This window comes from Halictus rubicundus, chromosome 15 (genome assembly GCF_050948215.1).
Source record: "Halictus rubicundus isolate RS-2024b chromosome 15, iyHalRubi1_principal, whole genome shotgun sequence".
In the NCBI taxonomy this organism is placed as follows: domain Eukaryota; kingdom Metazoa; phylum Arthropoda; class Insecta; order Hymenoptera; family Halictidae; genus Halictus; species Halictus rubicundus.
The window spans coordinates 7618485-7643084 of NC_135163.1; the positions used below are offsets into that span (position 1 = coordinate 7618485).

At 42.8% G+C, this 24600-nt stretch overlaps 2 protein-coding genes across 3 annotated transcripts in view; both read right to left on the reverse strand.

Annotated features, from left to right (window-relative positions):
* The window catches only part of LOC143361451 (uncharacterized), a 305416-nt gene extending 299534 nt beyond the window's left edge, over positions 1-5882 (reverse strand). For both annotated transcript variants that reach the window (XM_076800839.1, XM_076800838.1), the window contains exon 1: positions 5641-5882. The gene's annotated coding sequence lies outside the window, so the exon portion shown is untranslated. The remainder of the gene's footprint in view (positions 1-5640) is intronic.
* Positions 1-24600, reverse strand: part of Stl (ADAMTS metallopeptidase stall) — a 313677-nt gene that overhangs the window by 16605 nt on the left and 272472 nt on the right. The gene's annotated exons all lie outside the window — the stretch shown is intronic.

Below are 24600 nucleotides of genomic sequence, written 5' to 3' on the forward strand. Positions count from 1 at the left end.
GGAGCATTTCTATGAGCGACCTCTCTCCCTCTCTCTCTCTCTCTCTCTCTCTCTCTCTCTCTCTCTCTCTCTCTCTCTCTCTCTCTTCGACTCTGTCTCTCGGTGCAGTTGCGCGCAGGTCATGCACCTCAAAGGCCGGCCCTGTCAGGGCCGTGAATAGCCCATCGGCTTAGGAGAACCTGGCGGGGAGCAGGGAGGAAGGTTGTGAAAGGGCACGCCGAGTGTTTTCAGATGGTACTCGGGGAGAACAGACCGACCATCCAGAAGAATGGGGACGAACGATACATGCATGCCAGCCGGAGACGGAATTTTCGAAGTTGCGAATCTCGATCCCTCCCACCCCCTTAATCTATCAAACAAACATCAGTTTTGTCAAATCTACGGAAAATAATCTCGTTTCTTCAAGGGATATTGAAACACCATTTTGTACTGGTGGGGATAAAATTTTGACAGCTACGACAGAGACCTCGGCGACAGTTACAAGGTCAATTACGAGGGGAGATTACGTGAAACTGATTTCTTCTTCTAATAATTTTAACACTTTGAACGACCAACTAGAAACTCCAAAAAATTCCATAAAATCAATTATTTAATGAAATAAAAATTGCAAAAAATTAAATGTATGATACTGAGTGTGATCCCCCCACTTTCTTGCATGTTACAGATCCTAATAAAGTTCAGTACAATGAATATATCAACGTAAATATTCATTTTAAAACCTGCACAAATTAAGTTAAGATGTCGAAAATGAGGGAACCACTGGTATTAAATTCTCAGTTTTGCAACAATTCTTCTCGAGCCAGTCGTTTCATGCTCGAAGCATGTCCCCATCCGGAGTCCCATCTGATCTCGGAAAAATCTCGTTAGAATCGAACTCTAAACATCGAACTCCTCGATAGGAAAATTCCCATTCGATCGAGCGAGTTCCGAGCAAACCGGAAGCTGGTTTGAATATAGTGCTCAAAGAGGACACCTCGATCTAAGGAGATCCGAGTCGGTGGGATTTTTCAAGCTCCGCGGTTATGCGAGTTTTCCCCGGCGAAGATCAAAGGAAATCGCTGGGACCGTCGCGTATAAAAATGTCTACGGGAAAAACCGTCGGGAATTAAAATATTTCAGCGAGGGTGTACGGCCTCGAGCACGGAACAGAACGAAGACGCGTCGCGTCGCGATGCTCGCCCGTGAGTTTTCGAAATAAACCGACTTCGCCCCGGCTCGTTTCCACGCTTGCTATTAATTAAAGCTTTTTATTGTAGCTCTCGAAAATACACACAGCCCGGATACATGTTTCCTACATTCGCCGCTCTCCGGCTCTCTGTATTTCCCCGTGAACGAAGGAGGTTCAGAAAATGTTTCCACTTTTTCGAACTCGCTTCTACGAACATCGAGAGAACGTGTTTGAACATTTTATATCGATAAGTTCTGCGAATATATAGAACTTTGTTGAAAGAGCTCGAAGCGAATTGATCTTTCCTCGTTCAAAGAGGAACCCTCTGCGGCGAGTTTCAATGTTAAAAAAATCCGTAAACGTTCCATCCGATAGCACACACGGTTACAAATTTTTTCGGAATTTTTCACTGCAAAATTGATTTTTGTAAAATTCCAGAAACTTGAAATCGCTAATTTTATATTAAAGTCGCCGGGACGACCACGTTTATATTATCATGGTAGGCGTGCTTTATTATGGTTATTATACTTTCTTCGAATTTTTCGGGCCAGGCAAACGTGTTCCAAAAAATCGAGAATTTAGAATTGCCGTGATTTAAATCGCATCACGGCGGAAAGCAATTCGAAGATTAATTATCCGGAGGCAAGGAAGGTTTGAGAAAGTATTCTACATTTCTGTAACAGTGAAAATATGAATGCGAAAAATTTTCTGAACAGTGCAAAAGGTTCTCTCACCGCGAACTTCTAACTCGAAGATTAACTGTGGAGGCGAAGAGTGTTCTCTATTTTTGCTCGGGACGCGAAGTCGAGCGATTGTTAGCGAAGCTTCTCGCTCCCACTCGAGCGGAATCGAGCGCGATAGAAGGGCGTCGAATCGAAAGAGGAGGCGTCGTCGTCGTTTCGATTCCTCGACGTCGCCCGGAGAAGCTTCGCCGACCTCGCCTTTGATCTCGCTTTTGTACCGGATACACTCGTTACGTGCCACAGCTATTTTCCTCCGTTCGAAACTGACCGACGCCACACACCGACGACGACGCAAGTGCATTCACACGGAGATAACGGACACGACCGACGGTCAACCTCGTGGCATTGTCCGGTCTTGTCTCATTTAGGCTCCGATAATCGCGGCCAATATGAATCGGCGACTAATGCCCGCCGGCGCTGCTCCCGTTCGAAACGCTATAACACGGCGACGAAAAATCGTGCATTGAAATTTTTTATCTCTCTACGAAGAGGAGACCCCACTCTTCAAGCTCGTGGCAATTTCGGTCGCGGGAAAAATTTTTTAAGCTCCACAGAAATTTTTGAATCCGAACATCTGGAGAAACGAACCTTTGAATCTGATTTTCCCGCTTCTCCTAGGGCAAAAGTATTTAAATAAAATTAAAAAATTTTTATCTTTTTGTCAAATTTTTTATCTCTTTAAAAAGAGGAGACCCCACTCTTTAAGCTCGTGGCAATTTCGGTCGCGGGAAAAATTTTTTAAGCTCCACAGAAATTTTTGAATCCGAACATCTGGAGAAACGAACCTTTGAATCTGATTTTCCCGCTTCTCCTAGGGCAAAAGTATTTAAATAAAATTAAAAAATTTTTATCTTTTTGTCAAATTTTTTATCTCTTTAAAAAGAGGAGACCCCACTCTTTAAGCTCGTGGCAATTTCGGTCGCGGGAAAAATTTTTTAAGCTCCACAGAAATTTTTGAATCCGAACATCTGGAGAAACGAACCTTCTTTGAATCCGATTTTCCCGGTTTTCCTAGAGCAAAAGTATTTATTAAATAAACTTTAAAAATTATCTTTTTGTCGAATATTTTATCTCTTTAAAAAGAGGAGACTCTAATCTTCAAGCTCGTGGCAATTTCGGTCGCGGACAAAATTTTTTAAGCTCCACAGAAATTTTTGAATCCGAACATCTGGAGAAACGGACCTTCTTCGAATCTGATTTTTCCGCTTCTCTTAGGGCAAAAGCATTTTTTAAATAAAATTAAAAAATTGTTATGTGTATCTTTTTGTCAAATTTTTTATCTCCTTAAAAAGAGGAGACTCTAATCTTCAAGCTCGTGGCAATGTCGGTCGCGGGAAAAATTTTTTAAGCTCCACAGAAATTTTTGAATCCGAATATCTGGAGAAACGAACCTTCTTTGAATCCAATTTTCCCGGTTTTCCTAGAGCAAACGTATTTATTAAATAATACTCAAAAATTGTTATCTTTCTCTTTTTGTCAAATTTTTTATCTCCTTAAAAAGAGGAGACTCTAATCTTCAAGCTCGTGGCAATGTCGGTCGCGGGAAAAATTTTTTAAGCTCCACAGAAATTTTTGAATCCGAACATCTGGAGAAACGAACCATTCTTTGAATCCAATTTTCCCGGTTTTCCTAGGGCAAAAGTATTTAATTAAATAATACTTAAAAATTTGTATCTTTGTCCTTTCATCAAATTTTTTGTCTCTTCAAAAAGAGGAGAGTCTAATCTTCGAATCCATATCGATGCGAACCGTGAGAAAAATTTGTTAATCTTGGTAGAAATATTTGAATTCGACAGCGGATTTTGCTAAAAGTTTTTCTCGCAAAGCTGATACTGTCTCCGAAGGAGTAAGCAAAGTTGATAAGAGCCGACGCGAGACTAAGCTCTCTCATTTTGGTTAAATGGACCCCGTACCGGTGGGGGATCAACAAAATTTGTCCGTCGGATCGTTAAACGCAGATAAAAGTCCGCGAAATACGTTACGACAGCAATTACGCCGGATAAGGCCTCGGGATAAATTTATCGGCGAACTTAAACGTAAAAGGCGCAAAGACCGTCAGCATCTGCGATCGCGCGAGTTAGCCCGAGCCCGAGCCCGAGCCCGAGCCCGAGCCCGAGCCCGAGCCCGAGTCCGAGCCCGAGTCCGAGCCGAAAGCAGTCTCACGGTAATGAGTTACCGCGCCCATGGAACTTTCTTTATTCGCGTTTTGCACACGGCAACCGGCTTTGCAAGCGTCTTCCGATCGCGAAGCGGTGTAGCACGCCCACGGATCGAGCCTCCGCGAGTCATTCGATCAGATCCGTGGATCGCGATCCGTACGATCTTTTGCGTAGGTTTTAGAAACTGGGGAAACTCGTACGTCGAGCCGGAAATCTTGTTTTCAAAATCCTCTTCGCTCGTGCTGATCTATTTCACTTTTCGATGGTTTTGTTCGAATTAAAAAGAACGTGTTTCACACTCTGGTGTTTAATTGTTCGTATGATATTTTAAAATTGTTTAAAGAAGGTTCGCCTTAATTTTTGATAATGTGTCCGGAACTTTTGAACCGCATTGTACAACGAATTCCCGCGACGGAGTCGATTATTGCCGGTGTATTAACGAGCGGACAATTACCACGGAGCTTCGGCTTTAATGAAACCTTCCTACGAGTGGGACAAGATAACGCAACAAAGTTTGATCGTTAAACTCTTAATTGGGAAAGACGAGTTAATTTGTGTTCGACGGTTCCACTGATTCTTTCGGTTTCCTATCCCGCTTAACGCTGACCACAGACGCGCGCGCACGCGTACGTACATTTCGAGAACTAATTAACAAAACGCTCTACAAAAATTTATCCGTGCGGTGCTCGTATCTGCACAGTTCGTACAGTGTACTTTATTAAAAAGAAAAGACGCAAAACGTAACGTAATTTTACGTAATTTTAAACTAAAGTTTAAATTGCAATTGCTGGAATTGTGTAGCTACTTGCAAAACCGATCGCTTAAAAAATCTTCCAAAAATGGAAGGACAAACTAAGAAGTAAAGAAAATTTGTGAAATAGCATACAATCATTTTTGAAAGTTCTTTCACAATCTCTACTACTCAATGATATTAGACTTTACCATTAAGAAAACGAGTACCTTCAGTGTCAAATATCTTAATTCTCTAACTTTCATTTCTTTAAATAAATTAGCTTTAAATAAATTAGCTGGTCGCGCACTCGAAGTGTTAAAGAAAAGAGAGAAGGATATAGAAGACGAAGAAAATACTGAAGGCAACCAAGCGAATTTACGTTACAATACAGTGAATTCTCGATACATGTCAACAACACGGGTCTCGCCACCGACAAGTATCGTACAGGAGACGTACCCTAGCCGTGTTATGTTTACACTCCTCGGCGTCCGAGGTCTCTCGAGCTTCGTGGCCCCTCACGGGCTACACTCCGCGGTAGTGGGGATAATTCCGCGACGTTTATCACCCAGGGCTTGGCGTCATATATACAGAAGTCGCTGTACGTCCGAATCGCGAAAAGTCCAGACTCTAGCAAATCGTACCGAGGACGAGTGAAATCATTTCGGTGCCTGCTCTCCAAAAAGAAAAATCCACATTTCTTTATGGGGGAACAAAAGGCGCCACGAACGGGGCACGAGAGCCAACAGGGCCCATAGATCACCGTGCACAGGCCAGTCTGCTTTCCAGGTAGGGCCGTTATCGCGAGCACGTGTAAATGTAGGCGCATAATGCACGTACCTAGGTCGGCGCACCCGCTGCGAGAGCGGACCTCTCCTGCCGGCTCTACCACCGATAATCGAGTGCGGCCGCGTTATCCTGGCAATTCCTCGCAATTCCTGGCTGCGGTGCCCGCTGCGTAATTTCGTCGTGGCCGACGCATTAACCGGAGCAACGCGTTGCGAGCAACTCGTACGCCGCGTCGCTGCCAGCCATCGGTGATCCTTGATTTCGCTCCGTATGACTTCCCATCAGTCCATACTGCCCGCTGATGGTTGCACTATACTACCCGCGGCAACACTTCCACGCGGAAATCGTCCGGAGAACTTAGACGCGTTCAATCGGGATCGCACAATTTTAATTGCGACCCGCGAGCACTCAAGTTGGACACTTTGCTCGATTTTGTGATGTTGACTTCCAGGAGCTGTTATCTGGATTTTTGGAGGAGGCTCGATTCTGGTCCTGAAAGAAGGCAAGAGGACACTGATGAGACTGTACAGTTTGTTTGTAGTTTAATATTCGTTAAATACTCAACCTAATATTTGTCTGAAAGAGTTTTTGTACCAAAGTTTTCTGTCAGTGCTACCTTACTCGATTGTAGATTCTACACACGCAGTTTTGTAACAGTGTTCCCTTCGAGAAGACTTAAACTTCACCTGGGCAACCCAGAAATTTTGCACTTTTTATTACATAATCCTGTACATCTCGACGAGAGAATGCCAATAATCGAAGTTCTGAGGCGAGGAATTCCCCGGTTCAAAAGCTGCACGTGTTCGTCCCGTTATGCGCGAACCCCTCGCCTTGGAACTTCGATTTTTGGCATTCTCCGGTCAAGATGTACAGGATTATCTATCAAAAAGTGAAAAATTCCTGGATCGCCGAGGTGAAGTTTAAGTCTTCTTCGGTTCCAGCTCCGAAAGAGAGCAGGACGCCACAGAGCCGTAAGTTTTGTACTGCAACATCTGCATCGGAACTGGAAGAACGCTCTCTTGAAACTACACATCCTCATAAGAGGAAAACGAGGACAAGATCTCCGAACAAAACAACACCGGAGCTTCCTGTTGCAGTGCCCACCTCCTCCGATTCTCCCGCAAATAAGATCCCTTCAAAGAGCACGGACTTCCCGGAGGGAAAAAAACAAAAGAATAACAAAACACAACAAGAGACGATAGCGGATCAGACTGCTGCCAGCAGGCTTTCTCGATTCTCTCTCCAAAAGAGGAACAGCGGAGAACACGAAACGAAATAAAACCAAAGTTTCCCGTTGCAGTCCCTATCTCGTCAAATAATATCCATTCAAAAGAACGCGGGCAAGCCAAGGACGAAGACGACAAGACCGAATCAAACTTTTACCAGCCTTTTTCGGATTCTAGCTCCCGGAAAGAAACACTCTATCGTATTCACGCTCGGTCGATCAGCCAGGACGTATCTTGCACGTGGATACCGACAATGGTCTCGCCGAAATCGAGATTCACGCAGAAGAACTATAGTAGCCAGCTGAGACGCTTTGATTCGCATAAACACCGTAATTTGGATGAATTGATTCACCGCGCGCGCATCGGTCGCATTCCTCTCGCGTTGAAGGTCTCTCGGAGACGTAATCTCGGCTCGAGAGCACAGGAATCAATCACTTCTATTTTTGCAAACTCGGCTCTGGCGAGAGAGAGAAGCAGGCGGAGAACACTGATTTTATTTAGCATCGGGGCTCTCGGGATTTTTTTGGGGGAGCTGTCGATCGGGATCCTCGGTGACCCTGAAGCGGAGCCTGCCCCTCTCGGACTCCATTTTATTTTTGAATCGTTTTATTCTAGCTTGGCTTTCGTGGGAGGAATTCAATGAGCTCGATCTTCAGCGATGGTCCTACCTTGTTTTCATTTTTTGGTACATTTTGCTCCTAATCTATTTTATCTTTTGGTTTATTTTGCTTGATGAACTTGAGGACTGAGCTCCGACTCTTGGAATTATTCTTAATTTCTATAGAATCCATGGATTGGGAAAATTTTGCCTGCCTTTCGATTTTTTTGGTTTATTTTACTCGATGAAATTGAGGACTGAGCTTCGACTGTTGGAATTATTTATTCTTAATTTCTATACAATACATGAATTGGGGAACGAAAATTTTTGCCTGCCTTTCGATTTTTTTGGTTTATTTTGCTCGATGAAATTGAGGACTGAGCTTCGACTCTTGGAATTATTCTTAATTTCTATAGAATCCATGGATTGGGAAAATTTTGCCTGCCTTTCGATTTTTTTGGTTTATTTTACTCGATGAAATATAGGACTGAGCTTCGACTCTTGGAATTATTTATTCTTAAATTCTATACAATACATGAATTGGGGAACTAAAATTTTTGCCTGCCTTTCGATTTTTTTGGTTTATTTTGCTCGATGAAATTGAGGACTGAGCTTCGACTCTTGGAATTATTCTTAATTTCTATAGAATCCATGAATTGGGAAAATTTTGCCTGCCTTTCGATTTTTTTGGTTTATTTTACTCGATGAAATATAGGACTGAGCTTCGACTCTTGGAATTATTTATTCTTAACCCTTAGCACTCGAATGGCGACTGTAAGGCGCCACTGAAAATTGCTGTATCATTATTCAAAATATTTTTTACATCATTAAATTTGTTTGTATATAATAAATGACTAAACATTCCATTACTCTATGAGTAAATTTCGCTATTTTCGTATGTATAGTATGAAAAAATATATATATATAAAAGGGAAATATTCTAGGTCGGAAGAAACGTTTCGTTTTAGAGTTAAAATGGCTTCGAGTGCAAAGGGTTAATTTCTATACAATCCATGAATTGGGAAAATTTTGCCTGCCTTTCGATTTTTTTTTGGTTTATTTTGCTCGATGAAATTGAGGACTGAGCTTCGACTTATGCGATTATTTATGCTTAATTTCTGTACAATCCATGAATTGGGGAACGAAAATTTTGCCTGCCTTTCGAATTTTTTGGTTTATTTTGCTCGATGAAATTGAGGACTGAGCTTCGACTCTTGGGATTATTTATGGTTAATTTCTATACAATCCATGAATTGGGAAAATTTTGCCTGCCTTTCGATTTTTTCGTTTTATTTTGCTCGATGAAATTGAGGACTGAGCTTCGACTTTTGCGATTATTTATGCTTAATTTCTGTACAATCCATGAATTGGGAAAATTTTGCCTGCCTTTCGATTTTTTCGTTTTATTTTGCTCGATGAACTTGAGGACTGAGCTTCGACTCTTGGGATTATTTATTCTTAATTTCTGTACAATCCATGAATTGGGAAAATTTTGCCTGCCTTTCGATTTTTTCGTTTTATTTTGTTCGATGAACTTGAGGACTGAGCTTCGACTCTTGGGATTATTTATGGTTAATTTCTATACAATCCATGAATTGGGAAAATTTTGCCTGATTTTATTTTGTCCATCGAACTCGACGGGCTCTTTGAATTCTCAGTTCGTACCCTATTTTGTTTTTAACCCGTTCTATATATACCCAGATAAATTCTTTATATATACCTTTCCTATTGTGCTCGACGCTGCAAATTGTATTCCTTGACTGCAGAATATTTTCGATCAGTGCTTCTGTTTCATTTCGCCGAATCGATGATCCGATGAGCGACGATTTTCATTCGACATTTTTTCCGGACACTTGAATCGCAACTCCCGAAACTTTATTGTGTTTTACCGTTTTCTATTACACACTGGATCAATCGAGATTCCATTCGATGTTTCGCGGGTATTATATTTTGCAGGACGCGCACTGGCCAGACATTTCGACTATCGGAACCTCGTTTTGTATCGTTGTACGTCGACTCTCGCGCACAACTATTCAAACTCTTTCAAACTTTATTTCCCATATTTTCCACACTCGAAAACAGAAACACACAGAGAAAAAAAGAACTCGCTTTCGAAGATACTCTGACGCGACTATTCACGGCTTTTCCGAACGACACAGCATCATCATCATCATCATCATCGCACTGCCACCGATAGATACCGAGGAATCGAACTTTTCACGGCCGTCTAATTGTGGCACCGGCTCTCTCTCACACACACTGTCGCACTCCGACACAATAACTGACAGTTCAAATAGTGTTATCGGTCGGGAGGACCGCACACGGTCAACGCGCTATCGCTCGATGACGCGCCGGAACGACGAGAGAAGAATTCTGTGAAACGACACGGAGACGTTAATATATCATCGCGTGCTTGACTTCCGGTTTTTGCGGGCCTGCGAGTGATCGACGGGGGCCGAGAGATCGACGCGGATCGCTGCACCGTTCGCGATTATTAAAAACGACGAGAGATCGAGATGTTGTCATTGTCTTTTTTTTTTTTTTTTTTTTTTGAAGAAATCGACTTTAACGAGGGTTCGCCGGTGCCAGAGGAATAATTAATTCTGGAGCTCGTTATTTTACCGACGAGGTTGCGATTATGGCGGAGACATAATGGAGATCACTTGACGCGAATGTATCGAGATAAGAAGTCCCAATTTAGGGGACACAGATGGCCACTAATAGCTGTTCACCCTAATTCGAACACCGTAAATTATTATACTCTAATCACTAAACAATTCTATTTTATAGCCTCACACGTACGTTTGCAAGAAAAATGTTTTATTCGAAGAAGAATTTTCTATTAGGTGAAAACAGTTGTTAACATTCTTCACTGTTTGCTATAGAGTAGCATTCGATATAAGTGTATCAAGATGAGTAACGAAATTAAGGCACAGATGGTCACTAATAGCTTTCCACCCTAATTCGACACACCCTGGGTAAAATACTATGCTCCAACCGCTAGATAATCACTCCTATTTTTTAAACAACAATGTAATCGAACGGTAACGAACAAAACGGAAATTCGAGATATTTCTGATTTTTTATTCAGCTCAAAAATCCTGCGACCATAATGAAACACTCTAAAACCCACCACAGCCTAGTCTAATTCGCATAATGATACGATACGTTCACACTGACAAACTATCCACTCTACACGAACTTCGATCGCAATAAAATCCTAGAGAAGAGAACACGTATTTTGCACACGTCTCACACAACATAATTTCAGCTTCTACTCGGGCTGCGTTTATTATACATCACAACGAAACCCCCCTCTAGCCCATCGTAGCCTAATTCATGTAATCAGAAACAATACGACGTCCACATCGAGAAATTTCCTTTTCCTCTCAAAAACAAAAAAAAATGTGAATTTAGCACTTATCATAGAACGCAATTTCTACTTGAACCACATTATTATAGACCACAATGAAACACTTTCACCCACCGTACTTTTTGCCTAATCCGTATAATCTGAAACATTATGTATTCATATTGAAATAAAAATTAATTTTTCTCTATCTCAATCTTAATCGTAATAAAACAGTAGAAGAGAAATTATGAATTTAATATAATGCATTCCCCGCACAAGGTAAATACAGTCTAATTAATATAATCGGGGACATCACGTATCCGCGTCAACAAATTTCTGTCTCCCCTAAATCAACTTTAAATTAAATAATAAGCTAGACGCTAACTCGAATTTTGCGCAGGCTCTTCTCCGAGCAACAAAATTTTATCGCTAGGCCCACGCTCGTTGCGTCCGACCGAAACTTCATTAAAAGTCATCAAGGGCCAGACTCGTGGGTCCCTTCCAAGAATCGGCCGATGGCAATTCGTCACGGGCAAGGGCCTCGACCGGACAGATAAATCCTGATAACTCGTTGATTACAGCGAGGAATTAGAAGCAGTCAGTTTTTCCTCTGGCCCGAAACGGGCAGATAACGAGAGTAAGGTAGCGCCGCACGAGAGAGACTTGTACAACGCAGAAGAAGAAGAAGAAGAAGAAGAAGAAGAAGAAGAAGAAGAGGAAGAGGAAGACAGAAAAAGGAACAGTCGGAGATAAAAGTGGCCGTGTGCTCTCGCGACAAAAACCAGCTAATCTCCACGGGGAGACAATGAATTTTGGATTACATCGCGGGCCGCTGTTAAAGGACGACCGAGAGATTAAACAAGCTTAAGAAACGGCCGGACCAGCTGGATATTCTTCTTAAGAAATTAAGTGAGAACGGTGTGATCTTCGGGGATGCTCAAATAATTGTCTGCTGCTCCGACACGGAAGCTGAAGAACTCCGGACACGAGCGTCCGAGTCACTATTCGAAATATTAAAATAATTCTTCGCCTTATCGGTGTTGCTAGAGCTTCGATTTTTGTGGCAAAAATAGGTGGAGTACACAATAATTCAATAAAGAATCACTGCAAAAAATAATCACAGATACTGTGCACTCTCAAGAAAATTTAATCAATATTTCAGAGGTCAGAAATAATGATTCATCGACGTCGAAAGAAGTAGCTATAAAAATTACGAAGATGAAAATTGTCTCAGACTACAATGGATCTCACTATGACCACGAAGCGTACAAATGCCCGTGATACAGGGTGCCCACTCATGGTGCATTTCTGTTACACTGTTGTACACAAAGGCGACGCGTAGCATCGCACGAATCCATGAAAAAGTGCTCGCGAATTAACGACAAAGCGGACAAACACGAACGAAAGAAGACTGCACAGATAAGACGCGTTTCAACGGACAACCCGCCCACGCGCTGCGCGTCGCTAACTATTTCCACGGTGCAGCGAATTTGACAGTTCGTTTGGTAGCGTCAACGTCGTCGTCGGATTGAGGGAAGACGCGATGATAGCGTGGCGACCATACTTTTCGTTATTTCCTAGATTTTTATGACTCACTGCACTCACTGTGGAAACACGAGAACACGATTAATCGAGGAACGTCGGAAGCGCAGGCGCGATGCGCGACATCGATCCTCTCGATCGCGCTGGCGCGGCAAGACTGCCGCGTGGATCGGGATCGGGATCGAGGGACGAGCGACAGGGGCGGAGCAACCGGGGACCCAATCACCGTAGGGCCCCTGACCGCTTCGCGCGAATCTCTATTGTAGTTGCTTGTATAATTTTCTATTGTATAATCTGCTTGTATAATACTCTAATTGCTTGTATAATTTTTTGCAAAGTCTTGACCGCAGATGGATTTTAATACTGCGTTTACGGTGACGCGTTACGGATCTTTATTGCGAAGAATTTTTTCATTTACGGAGAAATTTCTTTCTTCGGGTGTTTGTATTATTTGAAAAATCGCATTCTCGTCGTTTTTCGAGAGCGATGCAAAATATTTAACGGAGAATGAATTGGACCTTACAATAGAACTTTATGGCTTCGCTCAGAAACCGATTCGGAACTCGATGCGCCTGTAAATATTATTTTTTGTCGCTACGAAAACCGAACAATATGACTTAGCGTCGAAACCCCTGGAATGAGAAACGTCGGTCGCAGGAACGGCAGGCAAAAATGTGGCAATAAAACGTACGCGTCGCGTACCGCTAGTGAATCAACTATAAAAACAGTAATGCGTGTCGCAGAGCAGCGCCAGAAAGTATTATTAGGCCATTAAATTTCCAATTCTTTTGGAGAACTTGCATGCATTTTGAACCTTGAACAGTTTGACCCTCGAGCTCAAAAACGAACGGAGACTTCTCAGCCTGCTATCGAACAGTAACCGCGCGGTTGAAAAAGTAAACGAAAAGAATGTCCTAAAAATTGAAAAATTCATTGTTCAAATATACTCTGCGACCACCGTAGGCGGGTAACAATTCCGTTCCAATTCCGGAGACAATTTCCGCGGTAGAAATGCCACGGGGGCCGGGCGATGTTACGGGGCCGCAGCCGTTCCAGAAATTCTCGATATTATTTTCTTTGCGCGCACACTTCATAAATCGTGGTTCGTGCGGGTGCTTCAATTTCGCGGTCCTCGTTCCGTTTCCTTCCTCCGAGAATCGAGATTTCGGTTGCGGAAGACGAACGAGGACCGTGGAACGGTTGCGCGCGCGTCTCGTCTCTTCAATTAAATTAATGAAACGTCACAATTCCATTCTATGCGACGGGGAACCGCCTTCGCAAACACCGTTTCAACGGAATTAAACTATCGGCGCTCCTGGGAGACGAACAAGTCAACTTTGACGGTGGCCGACTACCGAACTCGCATCGATAATCACGTGGAAAAACCGAGCTGCGTAGTCTCCTGCAATCACGGTGAAAACATGCGATTTTTAAGCATTTTGTATGGCATTGTATTGGAATTTTGTTGTAGGCAATGTAGAAATAAAATTCTCGTTGCCCAGAAAATTTATTTCAATGTAATTAAAAAATACGATGGCTTAACGTCACCAATACGATTCAACTAATGTTCAACTACTTCAGAAGGAGATTTTAAATGGAATTGGCACAGCGTAAAAATTTTGTTGTATTAACATTAGAACTACTACCGAGCAATAAATGCGACTGACGAATATTGCTTTGTAACAGCGACAAGACCGTGCCCAGACTTCATACAACTTTTACTGTAATATGCGCTTCAATGAAGAGGTTCATTAAAAAATTTCCGATGAAAACATTTTTACAATTTCAGTAATTGTAACAGAGAAAATTAGGAACCAGCCATTTTGACTGGTCCGGTAGTTGTAGTGTTAAACAACGTAGAAATAGAATTCTCATTGCCCAGAAAATATTTTAATATAATTAAAACATACGATGGCTCAACGTCACCAATAATTCCACTACCTCAGAGGGAAATTGTGTATAGAATTGCCACAGTGTAAACATTTTGCTATACTAAGCAACGTAGAAATAGAGTTCTCAGTGCCCAGAAAATATTTTAATATAATTAAAACATACGATGGTTTAACGTCACCAATAATTCCACTACCTCAGAGGGAAATTGTGTATAGAATTGGCACACTGTAAAAATTTTGTTGTACTAAGTAACACAGAAATAGAATTCTCATTGCCCAGAAAATATTTGAATATACACATAATTAAAAAATATGATGGTTCAACTGTACCAATAATTCCACTACCTCAGAGAGTTACTTGGGATAGAATTGGCACAGAGTAAAAATTTTGCTATACTAAGCAACGTAGAAATAAAATTCTCAGTGCATAGAAAATATTCTAATATAATTAAAAAATACAATGGTTTAACGCAACCAATAATTCCACTACCTCAGAGGGATACTTTGTATAGAATTGGCACAGAGTAAAAATTTTGCTATACTAAGCAACGTAGAAATAAAATTCTCAGTGCACAGAAAATATTCTAATATAATTAAAAAATACAATGGTTTAACGCAACCAATAATTCCACTACCTCAGAGGGATACTTTGTATAGAATTGGCACAGTGTAAAAATTTTGCTATACTAAGTGACACAGAAATAGAGTTCTCAGTGCCCAGAAAATATATTTTAATATAATTAACGATTACGATGGTTTAACGCAACCAATAATTCAACACTGCTTGAGAGGGATATTTTGTATGGAATGTGCGGGGAGATTTTGTTGCAGGTTGTATTTATCGCTACCGTCTGACTGGTTCGCGATCCCCAGGCCAGAGATCCCGACGAGACGCGTGGATCTCGATCAGCGAGAGTCACGAGGACGAAGAGCAGCTTGTGACGAAACGCGAAGTTCCCAGGTAGTCGGCAGGGAATGCGGCGAAGCTGGTTCCGATAGGACGGAGGTGGACCAGCTGCGTACCACATGGTTGCAGGTGTGCGTACACACTCACACACCGATCGACCTCTCTACCCAAGGCGCATACATACTGCAACGCGTCCACGAGCTTCTCCCTCATTAACACTAAATCTACCGGGCACTAAAATCTGACTACATTACTTTATAAAAGAGCGTCCGGAATGCATTCGTCCGAATCTTCAACATTCATTTGGATCTTTGGCCATTTTTTGTCACACACGCGTCCGAAGGAATAAATCTGTTCAACACACAAAAAAAAAATTAGATACATGTTGTCTTTAAGAAATGGCAACACACTGAGTTCATTCAGATTGCTTGGATAAGGAAATTTATGGATTTATGAATAGGAGAATTTAATTCCATATATTTTCCATAAATGGATTTTCATTATTCCAATTATCCGAAAATATTCAACCGATCCTTTGACCGTGGTACGTTTAGTGGTAAAAGTTCGAAAGCAGTTTTACCAACTCGGTAATTGCGAATTTATAAATTTCGAGCCACTTTTACGGAATGGAGAAATTCAACTATTCCTCCGACAAACAATTCCAACAATTCGATTTCATGAATTCACTAAAATATGATTCAGCTAAAATTGTGCGTACGAAGAAAATTATGAAGAAAGTTCATACGTTATCTTCAAGCTCTTAAATTAATAAAGAAAAAAGAAACTTTTTATATCCTTTCCGTCCCTCGCTTATGGCGTCGACAATTTTTATTTTGCATAAGGCATCCGCAGTCCATTATTCTTCGACAGTACATCCAGGAGCTCACTTCAGTTAAAAATGACAAAGAGACTGCAAGAAGGTGATCTAACGAAGAGGATTACTGATTCTAAAAAATCCCTACTTTTTGTTCCCCTGCTCGCACCTAATCTCCTTCAAAAAGCAATAAAGGAATCGATGTCCTTAATTCGCGGCGAGGATCCCCGGGCTTGTAACCGTCTGTTATCCTTTCGACGAGCATAATCTTCGGTGGGTATTTGTAGCGACAGCCGGGGCTATAGTGCGCCGTCAAAAGGACAGCTTTTGTTTCTTAATTCGCGAAGGAGCAGCGCGACGTTTCTTGTTATCGCAGTTGCGAACTGGTTCAACTTTCTTACGGGAAAACTTTCGAGTATGACGCAAAGGGGGATAAAGAAGAGAGAGAGAGAGAGAGAGAGAGAGGGAGAAGAGACGAGAGGAGAAAAAATCAAGGAGTACAAGTCAGAGGGAAAGAGAGATACGGTAAGGAAACGAATAGAATCTCGTAGGGAGATTAAACTTTTGTTCGCAGTTTCCTGAAGCATTAATGCGACTCCGCAGTATGCTGATCTACATTTAGGTCAGCCCGGGCTGCGCCTCTCCGGGGTCTACGCGCGATCCATAACTTTTTGCGAATGCAGTTTTGATGTGCACGCTAGCTGCGTCTTTCGTGTATTATTTCGCCGGTTGCTAAATAGACAATGACGCTCGCTTTTTGGACGCCGCCGACGCGACGCGACGCGACGCGACGGGACGCGAGACGAGGAAACAAGGCCGCCACGTTCCCCGTAAAATACAGTTTATCCGAAAATTTCAGAAATTATTTAAAATCCGATTCCAAACTAAGCAGTCGAGTTTCCCCATTTAATACGGCGAAACAACCTCTCTGTTAGGGCACTTTCTCAACCTACGAAATATGCACGCGGTCGCAATTTATGCGAGAGAGCTGCGCACAATGTTCCCGAAGAATTTGTCCCCCGTACCGTGCGACGCTACGCTAATTCATAACCGTGTAAAACTTTCTGCTCGCAAGAAACAGATGTGAAACATTCGGAACAGTTTCGATAATTTGAAACAGTATAAAAGTATCTAACTATTTTATTCCCCAAGCGTTCGCGTTTTCTTCACCAGTTCGGATAAGAGAGGTTCCACTATATCGTAACTCAAACCGTGTCGTGTTTGGTGTCATATTAGTCAGAAAAGTGCCCGGAATATGTTGGTGAAAGTATAATCAAAATATCATTGAATACGAAAAAGTTTTAACAGTATTATCGTCATTGCCACAGAAGAAGAACTCGGAGACGAATGTCTGCGCGCAATATAATTACCATTTCGGTCCCTAATTGTGCACGCACATCCGTTACTGTTTTTGGTAACAGCAGAAATTGCTTAAGGTTTGCTTCGACGTGATTAGTAGGGACATAATGAATTTTGTCCAGGGTTTTTGCAAAGGAGGAGGAGGCGTAATCCGACATGTTAATACGCAAACTCGAAGCACCGGTGTTCACAATTTGACTTGGCAACTCCGAGGGCGTGCAATGCCTATGATTGAACGACGAAGTTCGCGCTAGTTGGTAATTTCAGCTGCGACACTTGAATTCCTAAGACTCGCGAGGAATTCACGGCGTTAAACAACGACGCGGGGCGTCGCGGTGTCGCGGGAGCCAGCGAGTCCCATCCTCGGGCTTGTTTCGGCCGAGTAATACACAGGTGCTTCGCCTAACTTCATCGCCCGAGATATCTCCGCTAGGTGTTACATTTTATGCAACTGCTGCGAAGGTTGCACAGCTTGGCACGCACGGCTTGATCTTGTTGGAAAGTGCTAACGAGGGCCTGGGTGTTCGCGAAAAATTAATTTAGTTAGGAATTTAAATTTTCTTCTAGTCGTCGGTAGTCGTCGACGTTAAAACGCTGTCTCGAATTCTGCCGATGAAGGTTCGCAGTCTAATCGTTGCAAAGCGGCCGGGATCCACAGGTAGCATAATGCGCCGCTAGCATCCGACAGCTTAAGAAACACTCGGCTCCATAATTTCCTCCAAACAATCCCGCGTTTCTTAATCCGGCCGAGTTAAACTTCGAGTCAGCGGATTGAGGGAACCGTCAGGTATTAATTAAGAAGCTAAACCGGCGAGTCGGCAGAGTTGCAGAAAACTCGACGTTAATGCGCTCGCTTCACCGTGCACAACTTGATCCTCGCTTAGGGGGCCGTGCGTTTCTCGTTTCTTCCAACAACACAGATCAAAAAATTCCGACTACTCACGATTCTCCGTGTTTCTAATCTAATTCGCGAAATTCCTCACGTTAAAACTTCGATTTTTCGCGTTCTCTCGTCAAGATCTACAGGATTATATATTAAAAAAGTTGAAATTTTCTGGTTCCAGAAAGTGAAGTTCGGCCCAATTGTAACTAGATCTCTCGTGTCCCTGTGCAAAATAAAAATTGTCTTGAATTGCAGATAATTCTTTCTCTAACGATTTTAATAGATTGAAATTCTCGTTAGTAAATTAAAACGAGCTAGTAAATCTCACTAAATTAAAAATTTCTAGCTAGTAAATCTCACCTACCCAGTTTCGTTATAAATGTTACGCCGTACGAAAAATGGCTCGTGCAAATTAGATCTTAGAAACGTTACGAATTACAGGAGATATCATTGAATAGCCGCGTGGCGTGAAAAACACGTGACATGCAAGGACCGTTCAAGGGCGAGAAGAGGGTGATTACGCGTCGAGCAATAATAAATCTAGACGTTTTTTTCTCCTCGCGGTAGAGCGACGGTGTAATCGTTCCTTTCGCACGCGAACTCGTGGAAACGATTCGAGAAACGATCCTGCCCTTCTGAAAGGACACAGAGGGAACACAGGGAACAAAAAGAGGGGTTGAAACCCGGGCGACAAAGAGAGAGAGAGAGAGAGAGAGAGAGAGAGAGAGAGAGAGAGAGAGAGAGAGAGAGAGAGAGAGCGTTAATGCGTTTCGCTAGCCTTCGCGAATGGAAGTCTCGAGGTTAAATAGAGAGCCACGTGGGACCGGATCTTTCTCCCTTCTTCCGACGAGATTCCACCATCGGGTTTTGTTATGGTGTGCCCCCGTGACCAATCGGCACCTCGAGAGTTGCCCCATTCAATTCCATTTACCTGGACCCGTATCATTTCTACTAGATTAGATCATTGCAAACCTGAAAAAACACAACACTTTAGCGCAGTAAAACAAGTTACACTTTTGACGATTTCATGGCGGTCGTAAATTCATTTAAATTCATACCAATTTTCTTTTACAGCCAACCCTAAAAAATTAGGGGACTGCGGAGGGTTGTGTGAAGACCGTCCAAATTCATTAGAGAATGGGGAGTGTTACATAAAAATTCATTTCTTCCCTCGACCCTCTGCAGTACAATGTAACTTCACGACTCCAATGACGAGAATTTCCTCGACATTTATAATTTACCAGGAAAAAGCGAACATTTACCGTGTACCCACGTATTCTCCAAAGTTTAAAATTTGATTACAATACAGTTCTCTTAGAGGTTAAAATCCCTCGTTTCCAATCAGGTCAGATTATAAAATAAAAATATTTCTCGCTCTTCCAGGTACAAGGACACCCTCTTCAGCCGACTGCGTGGCAATATCGATGAAAATCCATTGGCAACGCGGGTCCCGGAACAGACCTAGCCGCGAGTCAAGGTCCTCCGAAGCTGAAAAAGGTCGTACGTCGAACCGGTTTCGGGGAAACACTCTCCGAGGCGGAACGGTCCCCTATAATTTACGGTCGGGCCAGAAATTGGTCCAAATATTAGCCGGCTTTCACGAGGAATTACCGGCGCGAGGCGTTTCGATACTGACGAAGCGGCTCTTCGTGTTCGGTCGAACCACACGCTCCCCCAGTTTCCGGTCTCTGCGAGCGTTTCGGAGTTCGCATTCGCGACGTGTCGCGCAATGGGCCAGTTAGCGTTCCCTCGAATTATGCTGCACGTACACGTGTGTGTGTCTGTGCAGATTGTGTGCAGCTGCCGTGGCATTAACGCTTTGAACGGCGTCGCGACGCGACGCGACGCGTCTCGTCGGTGTTCGCTCGCGGGAAACCTGGTAATCGACTGTGCCGAATGTCTCCGCAGTATGGCAACGGCACCCGCGTGTTCAAGGTCACCTAGGGACCCCGTTTTCTTTCGTTGTAGAGACGCACGAGCCCTTGGACAATGGAGTGGCCGATTCAATTTGTTCCGACTCTGTCCGCTTCGGAGATCGGCAATTAGGGCACGCTAAGCGTTCCGGTGAAAGATCCTAAATTGAAGCTGAAGAGGAGTGACGCCTCTATTTTTTTTTTACGTGGCAGATAGGTTCCTTGAAAAAACCGAAAACTTAAGTACAAGCTCTGTGATATTGTACGTACCCTATTTGAACATAAATTAGAAAAAGAGAAACAGTGAGGTAGCTGTTTTAATTTTAATCGTTCTTCCCGTGAAACTTTTACTAACATACTGCTGACGATTTTCTGATTAAAATGATACCAAGCACGACGCAATTTGAATCGTGTTTGCTCGTTTAATCCACGATATAGTAGAACCTCGATTATCCGAACCGACAGGATAATGTAACAGACAAACAGTGACGGAGCTCTTCAGTTTTCAATTATGTTTTCACGAAACTTTGACTAGCATATTCGTGACACTTTTCTGGTTAAAACGACACCAAACACGATCCGATTTTGATCAGATTTGCTCGTTTAATCTACGATATAGTGGAATCTCGATTATCCGAACAGATATCTGAACTGTGCAGTTTGGGGCTTATTGTATACTCTAATTTTGTTAGTCTAATTTTTCAGTTTGCTGACTTGGTCGTTAATGTGATAGAAAAAAAAAGTGTTTGATCAATTTGAAATTTCAACTGTGAAGACAATTCTTTTATCACTCGACTCGTAGAATTTAGGGACGGTAAAATTGCTCACTCGAGGAAACCTCGACTCGAACGTCGCCGTAGCCTAAACCAGTCCGATTGGCTAACCATGTCATCGGTGCTATTTTCACGGTGCTGATCGCGGTGGCACTGCTAACCTCGAATCCCGAGTCAGGCCAATAGCAATCTTCGGCCGGATACAGATCGAATCAAATCGGAGCGGCAGCCGTGATTAGATCCGCCAGGTTTTTCACTCTATAAAGCAAACCGTTACAAGGACACCGTGGCGTTCGCGAGTCGCGCGATTCTTTTGCAGAGAGGTTCGACCTGGAACCAGCGCGATCATCGTTGCGCGTTCTATCATTTAGAAACGCCTATATCTGGGCGACCCGGACTGTCGATAACGGTCGGAGCCGACACGCGAGTTCGTCCCAAAGTGGAGCGAAAACGAGCCACGGGACAGGAAACGAACGGTGGAATCGGTATCTCGTTTGATACGTTGAAAGCACGAAGGTCAGGGTTTCCGCTATCGATTACTACGAATGATACTTTACCGCGATCATAAATAAAGAAATCCTGTTCTCCTCGCGTGCGGATAACGGTTCCGTAACCGCTGCGAAATTCATGCGATCGGATGGAGAGTTTCCAGTTTGTTATTATTTCCAGAGAATTTTGCAACAGGTGAAGGACTAGGGACGCGGCGTCCAGGGTCCACCGTTTTCATGAAGTGACATGAAACTAAAAAGATTAAAATTAAAATATATTTACTGACGCCACGTTCAATATTTTACCACTAGGTTTACGTAACACTAGATTACTGTACATTACTATATAAAAATAACAAGAACGTGTGTATACTAATATTTAGACATTTTTTAAAATAATATATTGCAAAATTTGATTGTGTAGAGTTATACGTTATAAAATAATGATTCTACATTTTACAACAGGTGAAGGACTAGGGACGCGGCGTCCAAGGTCCACCGTTTTTATAAAGCTGCAAAGAAACTAAAAAAAAAAATTAAAATTAAAAAATATATACTGACACCACGTTCAATATTTTACCACTAGGTTTACGTAACACTAGATTACTTTACATTACTATATAAAAATAACAAGAACGTGTGTATACAAATATTTAGACATTTTTAAAAATAATATATTGCAAAATTTGATCAGAGTTATACGTTATACAATAATAATTCTACATTTTAAAATACTGATGTGAAGTGTACTCACAAATTTTTCAGAATCTTCTGTTCCTTCGTCGGATCCACCATTATTTACTCTTAATATTGTGTTTATTTCCAAAATAATTGTGTCTGTCCGAAGCGCGATATTTTCCAAGCGCGAAACACGATACAACACGGTTTACGAAACGAGTAGAAGTTACTCCGCCCACGGTCAAAACAATACTGCGATGATAACCGCTGTGCTCGCACGCACGTGTTACGGTAAGGTTATATTGGGCAGGTCAGACGCCGAGGGTCTACACGCGCTAGGCACAAAAACAAGGTAAACAAATTCCGTCGGCAGAATCGGTGGGCGGGAGGCGGTCAAAATCGCAGTATTATTTTGACCGTGGTCGGAGCAACTTCTCCTCGTTCGCTGTCACGATTTCGTGTCGCGTAGTGTTTAGTGATTGTGTGGAAGTGTGGTGTCTCGTGCCAATAGAATCCGAGAGACGATAATGGAGAGATAAATAATGGTGTGGATCCGACGGAGGAACAGAAAAAAAAACGACGGATTCTGAAAAATTGGTGAGTGTATTTTACATTAATATTTTATAATGCAGTTTTAGTATTACGAATCTTTCGCTTGTTACGCATCTTTCTGCTGCCTCTACTGTAATTAGTGTACTCAGTGCTCGTATTCCACGTGCAAACAATGCCCATAACATTGATATTACTGGCCCCATTCAATCTCTAATGCTTCATCATGGACAGACAGAGATTACTGTAACCCAAAACAGAAATGGTTATCATGATTACTGAGAGTAGCGAGGCTAATTATAATACACTGTGATGGTAGTAGATAGGGTTGAAACGGCAAGAGAATTAAATATACACTCCATTAAATGAATACAATTTACTAATGCACACGGAATTGTGTTAAATATTTTGTGTATCATATTTTCTGCACATTCTGTGTATGTGCATTTTTCCAGAATAAAAAAGCCTTTAAACAGTTAACCAAAATTTTAATTTCTTATCGAATAAAAATGTAATTCTTTCGCATTTTCCTTTCCTTTTTTCGTAAAATTTATAATATCGGCATTTGGCCTGCATTCGACGTATATATTCGTCGTTGCTTGATTTTAATTCCGCCCCGTGAGGGATTCTTAAAATTAAATTCCACAGTTAACTGGGTAAGAAGGTCGTTAATTGTCGCGTATTATTTGTCGAGCACCCAGGACATACGAGTGTCCTGAATACGCCCTCAATGGCAAAGAGGACTTGCGCGATCGGTTGAAGTATGCTTCACGGCAGTTCGAGGTTGAATAAATAGAATTACAATGCGTTTTATCAGCAATTAAACGAACGGTCAAACGAATATCTTGAATCCTCCGCGCCCCTCGATCCGTGGACATTGAAGCCAACAGAAACGTAAATTGTCGGGCTGGAATTACAGAGTTGCCGGGTTAAATTTCACAGAGGCCGTTTCCACGGGCCGTGAGCCGACGAGTCGAATTCCATCGTGGCAATCGGCGACAGGGAGCAGCGGCGCCGATAAGCTTTGACTTTCAAATAAATAACTAACTGGCCGTGTAACCGATTGCCACGGTGGTCCTTGACGGTAAATTCACGTACCACCCGAAAGTGCCTATTTTACATTACGCTACACGAGCAACAAGAGCATACTCGTTCAGCGATATTTATCAAAACGTGTGTTCGTTTTTCAATTATCGCACGAAATTATTTGTCTGACTGTAGCACGTTTAAATTCCATCTGGATGTTCCTCGAGGAGACGGACACTGCCGTCGTGCGACTGTAATTATTTACAGACGTGTCATAGCCAAGAACAATGACCCCACGCAATTTTTCCGCATCTCGCACCCACCCCTTGCATTTAGCAGAGGGTGGCAAATTCGAAACGGCAGTAAATTGCCGCGCTTTTGTCCCCGCGAAAGCGAACTCGTTCCTCGAGCGGCTGTATATTAGCTGTGGGGCGGGACAATGAGCCGTGGACCGGCAAAGAGGGCAGAAAAATCGCGCATAAAGAGAGAGGAGACGCTACGGGGGGAGGAGCTGAAAAATCGCCGAGACGGTAAGACAAAGTAAAACAAAGATGCAGCGGACCTGGCCCGACACGGTCCGACCCAACCCGAGCCGGCCCGACTCGGCCCGGCCACCAACGATATATTCATGGTGTTCGGGGGCCGGCTTTGTGTCCCGGTAATCAGCATTGTGCCCGCGGATTCTCTGCCGAACGATGCGAACGCCAGATGTGCACGGGGAATACGCCACGGCTTTTATCGGCTCGCCTAATTTCGCGAATACGCCCAACGGGATCTGGAAATGTAGTTTCCAATAGTATAGTCATCGGACCGCGCGTTGCCTCCAAATAGAGTTACACCCTTATCTCGCCCCGGGATTATACAAGGTGTGTAATTTTAATCAACGCAGTCGGGAACGACCCTGGCTGCATTAGCCGGCGATACACTGGAGGCAGGGGCGCATTATCGCGCTTCTAGGCCCCCGACGATTTTAAAATAATCCCATTTTCTCTGCACTACCTTGCCTCCTGC